The following is a 15,623-nucleotide window of genomic DNA, read 5'->3' on the forward strand; positions in this document are numbered from 1 at the left end:
TCCTGATGGGAGGAACTCAATATGGTCTGGTTCCCTAGAAAGGGCCGACAGCTCAGATATTCTAGCTCCTGAGGCCAGACTTATTAGGAATAATGTTTTCCTTAGGAGCGTTATATAAGTACATGACTCATTAACATTGTCCGAAGCTAGCTTAAGGACATCATTTAAGAACCAGGAGACCGTTCGAGGTCTATCTATTGGTCCAAGTCTAGCACAAGCCCTAGGAATAGAGGAAAAATACGAATCTGTAAGATCAATATTAAATCCAAATTGGAATATTTTCTTTAGTGCCGATTTGGTTGTAGTAATAGTACTAGCTGCTAAAACTTTCTCGAACAAGGTTCTGAAGAAGGTTATCGCCAGATTCGTTGTCATGGTTTGTGCTCCTGTGTCTTTCAAGGAGGTGGCTAGCTTCTTTACTGCTGAATCATATTGATGTTAGGGCTTCTGAATTCCTGAGGAAGCGGACACAGTCCGCGTTTGTACCAACTGCGTCAGTTTGGGATTGGGAATCCGTCGGGGCAGGAGTCCCAATTCCACTAGTAGAGGGAACCAATTGCTCTTGGGCCAGTTGGGAGCTACTAGTGCGATCTGGCCTTCGAAAGTCCTAAGTTTGTTCAGGACCTTCATTAGTAGGTTCACCGGAGGGAAGAGATAAATCCTTTTCCAGATATTCCAGTCTATTGCCATAGCGTCTGTGGCATAAGCCAGAGGGTCCAGGTTGGGAGCCATGTATCATGGTAGTTTGTGGTTTGATTCCATGGCAAAAAGATCCACTTGAAGCCCGGGCACCTGTTGGCAGATCCATTTGAATGTCCCTCTGTCCAGGGTCCACTCCGACTCTAGCGGAGTAGTCCTTGACAGAGCATCTACCACTACATTTCTTACTGATAGGTGCCATTTGTTCCTGGCCGCTAGGGCAAATATGGCTATCATTACGTGGTTTACATGGCTTGACTTGGAACCTCCCCTGTTTATGCAGTGGACTACCACTGCGCTGTCCAATACTAGCTTGATATGGATTTTCTTTGCTGGTAAGAGTTTCTTCAGTGTTAGAAACACTGCCATAGCTTCTAGTACATTGATATGTAGCTGGCGGAATGACACTGACCAGGTTCCCTGTACTTTCTTGTACTGTGAGTATCCGCCCCAGCCGCTCAAGGAAGCGTCCGTATGGACTACTAGGGCTGGCGGAGGAAACTGTAGAGGTACTGATTTCGATAGACTCTTGACTTCTGTCCAGGGGCGGAGTCTGTTGCGTAAGATCTCCGGGATACGTGATACTTTATCCCGGGATCTTCTGTTTGCTCTCGATCGCCAAACTCGATTTATATCTTTTAGCTTGGCTTTCAGTAATACGTCCGTAACTGATGCAAACTGGAGTGAACCTAGGATTCTTTCCTGGTTTCTCCAGGACGTCTGCTTGTCTTTGAGAAATTGTCTTGTAGCCTTGGCTATTTCTCTCCGTTTTACCGGCGGAATTGATAGAGTGTGTGAGTTTAGGTCCCATTGGATTCCTATCCACTGAAAACGTGGTGCCGGAGTTAGACAGGACTTGTTCCTGTTTATCTGGAAACCTAGGTGTTCCAGGAACTTTATCACTTTGACCGTCGCCTTGCGGCATTCTTCGACATCTGTGGCCCAAATGAGCCAGTCGTCCAGATAGGCTACTAACATTACCCCTTGAGTCCTTAATTCCTGGACTACTGTTTCAGCTATTTTTGTAAATATTCTGGGCGCTATGTTGAGCCCGAATGGCATTACTTTGAAGGAATAAGCCTTCTTTCCTAGTCTGAAGCCTAGGAAGGGGCGGAAGTGTCTTGCTATCGGGATATGATAGTAGGCGTCTGTAAGATCTATAGAGGTGGTGACGGCCCCACGGGGAAGTAAGGTCCGCACCTGCGAAATGATCAGCATTCGGAACTTGTCGCAATGAATGAATGAGTTTAGATGGGACAAGTTTAGGATTATTCTTAGTTTGTTCGAGTCTTTCTTTGGAACGCTGAACAAGCACCCTTGAAACTATAAGTTTTTTACTTGAGATACTACCCGTTTTTTAAGTAATTCTCGGGTATACTCTACCAGTTCCGCTGTTGGTCTTTGGTAAAAGGTGTTTGATGGAGGAGGACCTTGTATCCAGCTCCATCCCAGACCTTTGGTCACAATACTCTGGGCCCAGGTGCTGAACCCCCACCTATGTCGGAAGAGGTACAGCCTCCCTCCTACCTGAGGAGTCTCACTGGTTGGCGGATGGATGGCCACCATGGGCTCCCCAGAAGCCTTTGCCTCGGTTGGAGGCTCTTCCGCCACCTCTGTGTCGGAAGGCTCCTCTGGCACGGCTGCCTCTGGCAAACCTGTTGTACCCTTGAAACGCCTGGGTTTCAAAGGTAGCATTGTAAGACGGAGAAGGAGGTCAACGCCTGGGGTTGTTGAGCTGGCTGAGTCAGAAGCACAAACTGCTGTTGCGATTGTGCTTTTGATGTTGACGGTTGACTCATTTGAGCCACCAGAACTGCCTGGACCATTGTCTGTGGTTGAGAAGATTGGAAGGGTTGGAACTTCCTCAACTTCTTCTTACCTTTGGGATTCGTTCCGGCGGACTCAAATTTCCTTTTGGGAATGAGTCCCCAGCGAATCTTCAGACTTTGGCTCACCCTCACTGCCTCCGCCAAGACCTCGTTAACGGCGGAGTCGGGGAAGAGGTTTGTTCCCTAGATGGAGGATCCAATCAGCTTATTCGGCTCATGGCGAATGGACGCTTCAGCCAGAACGTGCTTCCTACAGTTCTGCCTTGCTACGATAAAGTCATACAGGTCACACTGTACTGTATGAAGCAATGACTGTCAGAACTTTAAACAACGCCTCATCTTCGTAGATGAGCGCTGTCATTTCCGACATGGTGGCGGAGTTGAGTGAGGGACCTACTCAGCCTCAATCTGGCATCATACTCGGCCTTGATGAGGTTGTCTGGAAGCCTAGGAAGCCGCTCGCTGAACAGTGTGTTACCACAGTCCGGCGCCAGCTTACCTGCAGAAAAAGTGGCAGGTGCGTCTACCCAACAGTCCATGCCTCCGGGGAGCAGAATGGAAGGCAAATCTGTTTCCCGGAGCTGTGGCATTGGTTTGTCCTCCATGGCTGCCTGCATGGTTAGCTCAGCCACTTTGGATAGACACGGGGTAGGTGTTCCTTCGTCTACCGTGAAGATGGTAAAGGGACTCTTATGAGCCGTCAACCTGGTGTTGACGCACTGCCACTCTGTCAAGCTCCGGAGCCAAGCTTGTTGAGCTTGCTCTCTGGGGAAGATGACAGTCTCTTTGGGGATTTTATCCTCCCTCACCATCGCGTCTTCTGTCAGACGAGCGTATCTGATGAAGGGGAACTGGAGTCCCAGAGGATAAAACTCCAAGTCCTCCAGTCTTCGAGTTCCGCACCCCTTGATGGTAAGCATACAATCCAAGAACGGTGCGTATGCTGCTGTCCTCCAAGGGTTGTTACTCTTGAAGGGAGGCAGCTTTGAGGAGTCCGGCATTGGTAGGGGATGAACTACCTGTCCGGACTGAGGCTGTCCAGTTGCCATAGAATCTCGGAGACCAGCCACTAGGTTCTCCTGAGCAACCATCCTCTCTGATAAGGATTGGATGGACTGGCCTGAGGCTTCCAGCGTGGATGACAGCTGTGAGAACATTTCTTGGAACTTGGTCTGGACCAAGTTTCCTACCATGTTCCCCATCTGCTGCATCATGCTTGCAGAAAATGTCTCCGGGTCAAAGCTAGGTACCAGGGTCCTAGCTTTTGGAACCTTTGCTCTCATCCTCTGTTGAGAGGGAGTCGCTCTTGCCATGTCCGCCTCGGGGTTAGGAGCCGATGGCTCAGTGGCGCGGCTGGTTCCGGACCTTGGCTTAGGCAAGGACTTCTTCAACGCCTTAAAGTCAATTGGGTTCTTGACTTTAGGGACCACCAAGGAAGGCTTCGATCTAACCGACTGAAACTTCCCGGCGAATCCCTGGAAGGAAGTGGTAGAGGAAAGAGAGGAAGGTTGAGATGGGCTCAAGGGCAAGCCTTGAGCCCCTACACTACATGCCTCACTAACATTCCTACCTTCCCTGGTTGTCCACAACCATGGGCTCGCGGTCAAGGTCTAAGGCGGCCACATCTCCAACCACCTCCTCGCCGAAACCCTCCTCCGTCGCGGCCGTGGTCTCTACGTGGATCCTGGCGATGATAGGAGCCGCTACCGCTGCCTCTACTGCCGAAGACTTCTTGGCTCCGGGGTAGATGATGCCAGCCATCTCCTCGGACAGCATGTAGGGCTGAGCTTTCTTGGCATTGTGGCCAAATCCGCCAACCCAGGTCTTCAAGGTAGCCAGCGCCGCATCCTTGACAGCTTGGATGTTCTGTAAGAGGAGTTATGTCAACTCTTGAACTAAATACTATCCTTAGTCCAGTATGAATCAAAACGATATAGTTCATATGACACTCATTGTATCCTTATCAAGAATGGTACATACCGGCTTGGAGGTGAGTTCCATCACGAGGCCGTAGCAGACCTGGCATCCCTCATGGTGCCAAACCAACAACTACCCGACCTTGACGGCACAACCAGCGTGGGTCCTACATACCACGTGCCCGCAGGGTTCTTGGAGGACGGCGGTACACCCCGTCTCCAAACACTGCAAGATCTGTAAGTCAAATGATACATGAGTATCACTAATTAGACCCACCGGATGCATGTCCGGCGGGGCATGCATTATTCTACAGTCATTGGAGGTGACTCCGGTGACAGAATATTTATACCACTAGGGTATCATGCATCCTTGTTCTCATCAGCTCCGGGGTGCAGCTCTTGTTCTTGTCATGTCTAAAGTATAGGGCTGGTGGAACGGGACAGGTTAGGTGAAAAACCTGTCCTGACTCCGGTGGCGCCGGAGACGTAAAATCTAGTGAATTAGGATTGCGTCTCAAGCCCGTTCTCCATTCCTTTAGGGTGAGGGGTGGAAAGGACAAATCAAGACAAATGAACGAGGCCGATGGGCTAGTGATAACAAGGTACCCCGGCTTGAAATACCCGGCGGAGTAATAAGTCCGCCGGAGTAAACAAACCGAAGTATGATAAGATAAGATGTCTTATTGGATAAAACTAACAGTATATGTATCTAATGTACATAACCACATGTGTACATATATGTGTGTGCACATGCATAACTAACTGATCCAACAGAAGTGGATCGTTACCTTATTCCGTGTCTAAATACACCAAGCTATCCCGATACTGGGTCTGGCTTCATGGGAACAGAACAGGGGATTGGTAAAACCTGAGCCCATATCTGGTCAGTAAGGAATCAGAGCTATTTGCATAGCCAATACCTTTGAAGCCGGGATCCCGGATCCGCCGGAGCGGGGGACAGGATTGGTGAAAGAAGACCGTGGAAAGGGATATGACAACGTGGGCTGGAGAGCGCACCGCCTGGTTGAGCCAGGTGGCCAGCCGAGGCTCGCCCGAGCAGGGCCCCCTCCTTACCCCTCATACAGAGCATGGTGTGGTGAGCCTACCCCCCAATCGCACTCCCTGCCCTCCCCCTTATTAAGCAAGGAACTCGGATCGGCTACGTGGCATAGCGTGAGCGAGTCTTATACCCCACTGAGGTGGGTGCGAGGGGAAGGGAGGTCGGTTAGCGGGGTGGCTCGCACACGATCAGCTGGAAACCCTCGGAATAGAAGGCCTAGGCCTACTAACACATGCTACTAATAAATATCCGTATATATGGATGTAAACACACACACATATATATATAAACATACTGTCCTAACGCGGGGGAGATATGAAAAGAAAATTATTATTAAGTGAGAGAGAAAGCAACGGGTCCTCTCGAACCGCTGGCCTAACCATCTCAAACCGAAACGATCTGAACAGGTTAACCTGGCAGGCTCAGAGTGGCCTGGTCTAGATTGCCAAATCGAATTATTCAACCGAAGGGCTGGAAGACCAGGGTGGCTCGAGGACCTTAGAGTATAGGCTACGGAAGAGCCAAGGCTCTTCTGTAAGCAGACAAGGGCGTCTTATAGTAAAATGAAAATATATATAATATAGCCTAAAATACACCTTGGCTAGAGTATAGGTTGGGATGCACACCTCAAGATGTAAATGAGGATAACACAACTAGGCTACGTCCCGAGAGCATGCGGTTCGGTCGGTAGGATATCCCCCCGCGATCGGACAAAATCTCAGACGTCAGTCAATAATGAAAGCATCTAACAAACATATGGAGAACTGCTAAATGTTTGAAAATCGATTCCAATTAGTATAGGAGACTAATTGGGAATCTAAAGGAGCGTAAACATACGCGGGTAGCGAAACACGAAATGGCGGCGTGGGAACAACAACTCGCATGCTGCCGCTTCCTCATAAAACATCACATTAAACATGTTTATATCGCCTATCGCTACCTAAAATTAAGATCAAACATTAATTACAGTACTCAACTTAGATGCAGCAGCAACTTGACGTTCCATGGTGATAAGGGTGAAAGAAATTCCAAACGGAAACACAGAAAGCAAAAACACGTGCAACGTGGAGAGTGCTAACGAAAGGAATAGTAAACAAAGTGCTAGCCGTAGCAGTAGTGGGTAGCGGGGGCCTAGAACGGCTCCTCTGTAGACGAGGGATATTGAGAAAGGAAGAAGACTGAATGGCAGGGGACCTCTGGTAGTGGTTACACTCGCCCCGGATACCATACCGACACCTTAAATAAAGGTGAGCGAGCCAGAATATTCTGGCATTACCATTTAGCTTTTTTCTCTGGTATATTTAGCAATATTTATACCTAGAAATGAGTGCTAAAGAAACCATTTCACGGAGCGACACATGGTAGGCCCAGAAATATTAAATGTAACAATCTCAACCCGAGTTACACCTCCTGTTAACAGAATGTACTCATAAGAATACTTACTCTTTGAAAATAGAGAGAATTTTCAAGATGATGAATAGTCAAATCTTCATCAGTATCCACCGAAAATTAATCATATGAAGTAATACCAAATTAGCATTATCATAAACTTTTATCAACATTGAAATCCCAGATTTCAGGCATATTGGTATAACCTCAAATATATATTGACCCCTGAAGTTAGTGACTGAGGTCAGGAGCACTCCTTATTTGATAATAGAGCTGCATTTTTTGCTAAGGGTTACTGATAACTTTCCAATAATGTTTGAAGATCTAGTTCCCTAAAGATACTGAAATGTACTAATGTGCAGAGTTCAGTAATGCAGAGGGAGAGGCTATTATTTGAATTAAAAAAAGCAGTCTTTTTCTCCAGTTCTCTTAACAAATTTACTCCTTGTTTTATATACTGTTTACAACCTTCTGTAATATGCTGACTTCTTCATAGAGTTTATATCACAATTTAGCAATCTCTTATTACTGTTGTTATACTGCCTGTAACGCATCTTTTATTTTTTCTTGTGATTAAAATCTCATGGTAGATGGTTTAGGTACCTGTCTGGGCATTGTAACTTTTTTTAAGCTTCACCACCTTCAGTTATCTTGAGAGACTTTGGTGTTGGAACGCTGATTACTCTCAAGTGATATTAGTCTGATAAGAGCAGTGAACTCTTACAAGTGCAGAATGCTTGATAAAAGAAGAGAGATACTATGTGCAATAATAGGAATAAGAATGGAGTGGACCTTCTTGAAAAATTTATGATTTTTAATTTGAAAGTAGTACATTTCTTTTCTGAATGCCAGGATAAAAATGGCAACTATCCTGTTTCCATATTTCTGAAAAAGCATTCCATAAATTCATTGGAATTCAGAAGTTTGTTTTATAAGCATTGCAGATTACTGGCTAGTATGACACAGTAGAAGTTACTGATCCTTCCCATTTCCAGTATCTCCTTTACCAGTGTACATTCTTTCCCAAAGTTTTCCATGTCACAAGGTTTCATAATATTCCTGAATGAATGCTAATGTGCACTTCACATTTACGAAATTAACCAGCCTGCAGATTATGGACTTATATCGCACTTCTAAAGTTCTGCTAAACTTATTGACACCATGACATGCATGTTTGGCAAAAGTTTTGAACCCCTTAGCAAACTTAAATCATTGTTTCATATTCTGTATATAACTATCTGGAATATTGGAAGAGGCAATTTCTTCTTTCTTTTGGTATTCTGCCTGTAATGAAGATATAATTTTTTTCCATTCAGTAAAAGCTCATGCTGTTTCTCTGTCAGAGAAGCCCGGATAGCTCAGTCGGTAGAGCATTAGGCTTTTAACCTAAGGGTCCAGGGTTCAAGTCCCTGTCCGGGCGTCGACATTTTCAAGTTCTATCACCTCCAGTTATCTGAAAGACCTAAATGAAGGAAAAAATCTAAGCCTCAGACAATAACTAACCAACAAAAGCCCCCAGTACACAACATACTGTGGTCAGGACCAACAACACTTGTTGAGGAACTATTCCCATAAAAGCCACATGTGTTATAATAGTGGAGAGGGTTTTCAAAGTGATAAACCTTCTTCAATATATACCAAAAGTTAATCATCAAATGAAGTAGCATGAAAGGAGGATTATCACTTTGTTTCATCGATATAGATATTTCAAGTCTGAGGAATATTAGTGTAGCCTGAACTATGTTTTGATTTCCCTAAGGTATTTTGGTTTTGCATAAAAGTGACAGTCACTGATATCTTACAGATGATGCTTTAACTTCCTATGAATAAAAATATAATGAGATCTTATTTATAAAATATAATGAGATCTTATTTATAAAATATAATTAAATCTGGGGGGAAATTAGTAGTATTTGGAATTGGAAACGAAGTGCTCTTATTGTTCTTGTGGTCAATTCAAGATTTTTTTTATAGTGATTAAGACCTCTTTTTATGTCATTGTAAATGAAGCCGGGGTAGCTGTTGGTAGAGCATTAGGCATTTAACCTGTAAGGACAATGCTTTTGCAATGTTTTTGTACATATGTTCATAGTCTTGGCATTGCACCTTAAATCTTTGTATATAGCACTTTCCTCCCTTTCTTCTGATGTATATAACATGTCTTATTTGTTTACATAGCCTAAATTGTATTCATATAAATATGTTAGAGAAAACACAGATTGGCCGCTGCTGATCCCTGTTTTCCTATCTCTCTCAGGTCAGACTACATTGTGGTCCACACGCTGTAGTTATAACCACCTTTTGGCCTGTAGTAAAGTTAGTACTCGCATGCCTGCCTTTTTGTCGATACCTCACTACTGGTGACCCAGATCGGACGGTGACTCAGCGGTTTAGGGTTTAGGTGCAGCCTTTAACGGAGTCATTACAGCCGCTCACCTCCAGAGAGCCTTTAGTGGACTCACTATGGTGCCGCATTTTAGGCCTCTGAAGGCCCCTTTCTGGTGACACTCCAACGCCATTAGCGGATTAAATACGGCATGGCTTTCCCAGTGTGTTTTGCATTTTTCACGATCGGTTTGGTCCTCACGAAGCAGACAGCTCCTCAGTCGCAACCCCGAGCTCCTCGCCCTCTGCCACAAACTGACGCTCAGCCGCCACCCAGGCCATCAGGTTGCCCCCATTCTGCACGTAAGACATATCCTCCTGGTTCTACAGAGTCGAGGGCCAGTTCTGAATCGTGGGGCTCACAGATGACGTCCTCAAGGCCGACCTCACCATAGTTGTTCTTCCAGGGGAGATTTATAAACACATAGCATCATGGGTCAATACACAGCAGCCCACATTGGTCACCTTTGACGAGCTCAAACGGAAGCTCGTCACAACCTATTCTACCCCCATCTCTGTGAGAGCTGCACACCTACTTGACCTTGTAGCTCACCTATGCATAACGCACACCCAAGGGATGCCTGGGACAAGGTGATGGTTTCTCTACGCCTCCCAGAGACCGACGAACATGGATGGAGAAAGGAGATCAGCCTTGGACGTGAGATATTCCTTCGCCAACTATCCTAGGAGGTGCGATGACAGATTCCTGACACATACACTCTTCCTAAAGACAACCTGGTTGAGAAAGCTCCAGAGCTGCATGAGGTCACCACGGCTACGAAACTCGCCGCTCTGCCTGCAACCATCTACCCAGTGACGGAGGAACCCGAGGCACTGGAGATTAATGCAGCACCAAAAGAGCGGCCCCGCACAGCAGCTAACACACAACCACCCCTGGTGCTTCTTCCACCTAAGGTTTGGTAGATACGCCAGGAGATGCGAGCTTCACTCTTAGTGAAGCCCGGATAGCTCAGTCGGTAGAGCATTAGGCTTTTAACCTAAGGGTCCAGGGTTCAAGTCCCTGTCCGGGCGATGACCTTTTCAGAAAAATACTTATCACCTCCTATTACCTGAAGGATTTCAATGAAGTTAAGCAACTAAGCCTCTTGGGACTAAACAACGACCTTCATTGTTAAATGTAATACATTCAAGTAGAACTGCATCGTTTGTTAAGAGAACTTACTCGAAAGAATCCTTGCTTTATTAAAATAGCAAGACTTTTCAAGACGATGAATTGCCAAATCTTCATCAATATCCACCACAAGTAAATTATATAGAGTAGCACTAAAAGGGCATTGTTATCAATATTGAACTCCCAAATGTCAGGCATATTTTTTCAGCTTAAAATATATAATGATCACCTAAATTTGTTAGTGACTCGGGATCATGAGTACTCCTTCTTTGTATAAGAGTACCGCATTTTTTGCTAAGGGTTGCTGATGCCTTCCCAATGATGTTTCAACATCTGGTTCATAAAGATAATTATATAATGAAATGTGCTCATGTGCAGAATTCAGTAATGTAGGAGAAGAGGCTATTATTTGGAATTGTAAAAAGTCATTTTTTCTAGTTCCTTTAAACAGACTTACACATTGTTTCATATGTTGTAATAACCTTCTTGATCATGCTAACATTTTTGTAGAGTTTATATTGCAATATGAGAAGCCTTTATTGATAGTGGTATACTCCTGTAAGGAATCTATGATTTTTTTTTTCAATGATTCAGAACTCGAGCCAGAGAGTTTAGGCTCCCGCCTGCCACAGTAACTTTTTCAAGCGTTATCACCTTAAGAGATTTTGATATTAGACAACTACCAGTACTCTAGTGACATCAGTTTGAAAAGAGAAGAATGGCTGAAAAAAAAGAGGGATAATATACGCAATGTTACGAATGGAGCCTACCCCCTTGTAAAATATATAATTTTTAATTTGAGAGAGCATTTCTTTTCTGAGTGCCAAAATAGTATTTCATAAATTCTGTAGAATTTTGAAGTTTGTTCTATAAGCAGTGCAGAATACTGATTAGAAGTAAAGTAGAGGTTACCATCATCCCCAGTTCCTTATCTACTTTTACCAGTGCCAAGACTTACCCAAAGTGTTGTATACAGCAAGGTTCCATAATATTCTTGAATTCCTAACGTACACCACATTTACATAACTAACCAATCTGCAGATTATGATTGGAATCAGATTTCTAAAAATCCTGTTAAACTACCATTTATCAATATTATTTGGCAAATGTTTTGAGGCCTTTCACAAACTAAGTCATTGTTTCATATTAATTCTGTATATAACTATGTATCTGAAATATCGAAAGAGGCAATATTTTCTTACTCTTGGTATTCTGCCTGTAATGAATATATGATTTTTTTCCATTCAGTAAAAACTCATGCTGTTTCACTGTTAATGAAGCCCGGATATCTCAGTCAGTAGAACATTAGGCTTTTAACCTAAGGGTCCAGGGTTCAAGTCCCTGTTCGAGCGATGACCTTTTCTAGACTTACCGCGTCCTGTTACCTAAATTATTTGAATGAAGTAAAGCAACTTACCCTCTGAGAGCAATAATAGCCTTCAAAATATAAGATGCAACAGTCTCAACCCAAGTTACACCTCCTGTTAACAGAATGTACTCGAAAGAATACTTACTTTTTGAAAATATAGAGAATTTTCAAAATGATGAAATAGTCAGATCTTCATCAGTATCCACCAAAAATTAATTATGCGAAATAATACCAAAGTACCATTATCATCAACTTTTGTCAACATTGAAATCCCAGGTTTCAGGCATATTGGTATAATCTCAAATATATATTGATCCCTGAAGTTAGTGACTGAAGTCAGGAGCACTCATAGAGAGCTGCATTCTTTGCTAAGGGTTACTGATAACTTTATAATAATGTTTGAAGACCTAGTTTCCTAAAGATACTGAAATGTGCTAATGTGCAGAGTTCAGTAATGTAGAAGGGGAGGCTATTATTTGGAATGAGAAAAGAAATCTTTTTCTCCAGTTCTCTTAACAGACTTACCCCTTGTTTTATATACTGTATACAACCTTCTGTAATATGCTAACGTTTTCGGAGAGTTTATATCACAAGTAGCAATCTCTTATTACTGTTGTTATACTGCTTGTAATGCATCTTATATTTTTTCTTCTGATTAAAAAGTCATGGCAGATGGTTTAGGTCCCTGTCTGGGCAGTGTAACTTTTTCAAGCTTCACCACCTTCAGTTATCTTGAGAGACTTTGGTGTTAGAACACTGATTACGTTCCAGTGATATCAGTCTGATAAGAGTGGTGAACACTTACGAGTACGGAATGTGTGATAAAAGAAGAGAAATACTGTACACAATATAGGAATAAGGATGGAGTTGACCTTCTTGAAAAATTTATTATTTTTAATTTGAAAATTCATTTCTTTTCTGAATGCCAGGATAAGAATGGTAATAATCCAGTTTCTATATTTCCAAAAAGGTATTCTATAAATTCATTGGAATTCGGTAGTTTGTTTTATAAGCATTGCAGATTACTGGCTAAAAGGATACAGTAGAAGATACTGATCCTTCCCAGTTCCAGTATCTCCTTTACCAGTGTACGTTCTTTTCCAAAGTTTTCTATGTCACAAGGTTTCATAATATTCCTGAATGAATGCTAATGTGCACTTCACATTTACAAAATTAACCAGCCTGCAGATTATGGAATTATATCACACTTCTAAAGTTCAGTTAAACTTACAGTATTGACACTATGACATGCATGTTTGGCAAAAGTTTTGAACCATATAGCAAACTTAAGTCATTGTTTCATATTCTGTTAATAACCTTTGGAATATTGGAAGAGGCAATTTCTTCATACTTTTGGTATTCTGCCTGTAATGAATATATAATTTTTTTCCATTCAGTAAAAGCTCAGGCTGTTTCTCTGTTAGTGAAGCCCGGATAGCTCAGTCGGTAGAGCATTAGGCTTTTAACCTAAGGGTCCAGGGTTCAAGTCCCTGTCCGGGAGTCGACATTTTCAAGTTCTATCACCTCCGGTTATCTGACAGTCTTAAATGAAGAAAAACAACTAAGACCTAGAATAACAACTAAGACCTAGACTAACCAACAAAAGCCCCAGTACACAACATACTGTGGTCAGGACCAACAAAAACTTGTTGAGGGACTGCTCCCATAATAGCCGCATGCGTTATAATAGTAGAGAGGGTTTTCAAAGTGATCAGTCTTCTTCAATATATATCAGAAGTTAATTATCAAATGAAGTGGCATGAAAGGAGGATTATCACTTTGTTTCATTGTTATAGATATTTCAAGCTTCAGGAATATTGGTTTAGCCCAAACTATGTTTTGATTCGCCTAAGGTGTTTTGGTTCTGCATAAAAGTGACAGTCACTGATACCTTACTGATGATTCTCTAACTTCCTATTTATAAAAATATAATGAGATCTTACTTATAAAATATAATGAAATCTTGTTATAGTGATTAAGACCTCTTGTTATGTCATTGTAGATTAAGCCTGGGTAGCTGTTGGTAGAGCATTAGGCATTTAACCCGTAAGGACAATGGTTTTGCAATGTTTTTGTACATATGTTCATAGTCTCCGCATTGTACCTTAAACCTTTGTATATAGCACTTTATTGCCTTTCTTCTGATGTATATAACATGTCTTATTTGTTTACATAGCCTTAATTGTATTCATATAAATGTGGTAGAGAAAACGCAGATCATCTGCTGCCGATCCCTGTTTTCCTATCTCTCTCAGGTCGGACTACATTGTGGTCCACACGCTGTGGTTATAACCCCCCTTTTGACCTGTAATACAGTTAGTACTCGCATACCTGCCACTTTGTTGATACCTCACAACTGGTGACCTCCCAAATCAGAAGGTGACCCAGTGGTTTAGGCGCAGCCTTTAACAGACTCATTACAGCCGCTCACCTTCAGAGAGTCTTTAGTGGACTCACTATGGTGCCACAGTTTAGGCCTCTGAATGCTACTTTCTGCTGACACACCAACGCCATTAGCGGACTAAATATGGCATACCTTCCCTGGTGTATTTTGGCGTTTTTCAAGATCAGTTTGGCCCGCCATTTATGTCTCCTGACGACCAACGAATGAGAATTATCAACAATGCCAGGTCCTTACAAAGCAGACAGCTCCTTGGTCGCAACCCCAAGCTCCTTGCCCTCCGCTGCAAACTCACGCTCAGCTACCACCCAGGCCATCAGGTTGCCCCCATTCCACATGGAAGACCCATCCTCTTGGTTTTACAGAACCGAGGGCCAGTTCCGAATCGCGGGGTTGACAGACGACGTCCTCAAGGCCGACCTCATCATAGCTGCTCTCCCGGGGGAGATTTATAAACACATAGCATCATGGGTCAATATGCAGCAGCCCGCACCAGTCACCTGTGACGAGCTCAAACGGAAGCTCATCACGACCTATTCTACCCCCTTCCCTGTGAGAGCCGCCCACCTACTTGACCTTGTAGCTTCACCATGCGCAAAGCACACCCGAGGGACACTGGGGACAAGGTGATGGGTTCTCTACACCTCCCGAAGACTGACGAACATGGATGGAGAAAGGAGACCAGTCTCGGACGTGAGATATTCATCTGCCAACTATCCCTGGAGGTGCGAGGACAGATTCCCGAAGCATACACTCTTCCCGAGGACGACCTGGTGGAGAAAGCTTCAGAGCTACACGAGTTCACCGCGGCTGCAAAACTCACCACCCCACCTGCAACCGTCTGCCCAGTGACGGAGGAACATGAGGCACTGGAGATTAATGCAGCACCAAAGGAGGGGCCCTGCACAGCAGGGAACAGACAACTACCCCTGGTGCTTCTTCCACTGGAGGTTTGGTAAATATGCCAGGAGGTGCAAGCCCAGCTACTCCTACCAGCCGCCAAAAAAGGGCAAAGGTATCCATGGCCGCAACCTTGCTGGGGACAGACACTGAAGGTTTCTATGTCCACGATGCGATCTCCGGCCGTATGCTGCCGGTCGACACCAGAGCGATGTAGTCTGTGTTCCCTCCGTCCGCAGATGATCCAGCCCGTACCCCTGATGTCACAACCGCCCTTGTAGCTGCCAACGGGACTCCCATACGCTCTTATGGAACGAAGTCCTTGAAGATATCCGTCATGAGGCGTACTTACACATGGCCATTCAACATTGCAGATGTCAAGGCTCTCCTTCTGGGGGCACATTTCCTGGCGCAGCACGAACTCCTGGTCAATGTGGGTCGCAAACACCTCCTTGATACAGGAACATGCCACTCTCTCCCGCTTTCCGCAGGCCCGGCATCCCCGCCATCTGCTCCATTGCACTGCACAAATACAGCAACCTC

At 44.1% G+C, this 15,623-nt stretch overlaps 1 protein-coding gene and 4 non-coding genes across 5 annotated transcripts in view; all 5 read left to right on the forward strand.

Annotated features, from left to right (window-relative positions):
• LOC135226282 (mediator of RNA polymerase II transcription subunit 30-like) overlaps positions 1-15,623 on the forward strand; it is a 642,192-nt gene that overhangs the window by 398,680 nt on the left and 227,889 nt on the right. The window lies entirely within an intron of this gene.
• Trnak-uuu (transfer RNA lysine (anticodon UUU)) lies at positions 8,241-8,313 on the forward strand. The gene has a single exon. It is a non-coding gene; the product is annotated as a tRNA-Lys (tRNA).
• Trnak-uuu (transfer RNA lysine (anticodon UUU)) lies at positions 10,238-10,310 on the forward strand. Its single transcript has one exon. It is a non-coding gene; the product is annotated as a tRNA-Lys (tRNA).
• Positions 11,690-11,762, forward strand: Trnak-uuu (transfer RNA lysine (anticodon UUU)). Its single transcript has one exon. It is a non-coding gene; the product is annotated as a tRNA-Lys (tRNA).
• Trnak-uuu (transfer RNA lysine (anticodon UUU)) lies at positions 13,208-13,280 on the forward strand. The gene has a single exon. It is a non-coding gene; the product is annotated as a tRNA-Lys (tRNA).

This window comes from Macrobrachium nipponense, chromosome 20, assembly GCF_015104395.2.
Source record: "Macrobrachium nipponense isolate FS-2020 chromosome 20, ASM1510439v2, whole genome shotgun sequence".
Lineage (NCBI taxonomy): Eukaryota > Metazoa > Arthropoda > Malacostraca > Decapoda > Palaemonidae > Macrobrachium > Macrobrachium nipponense.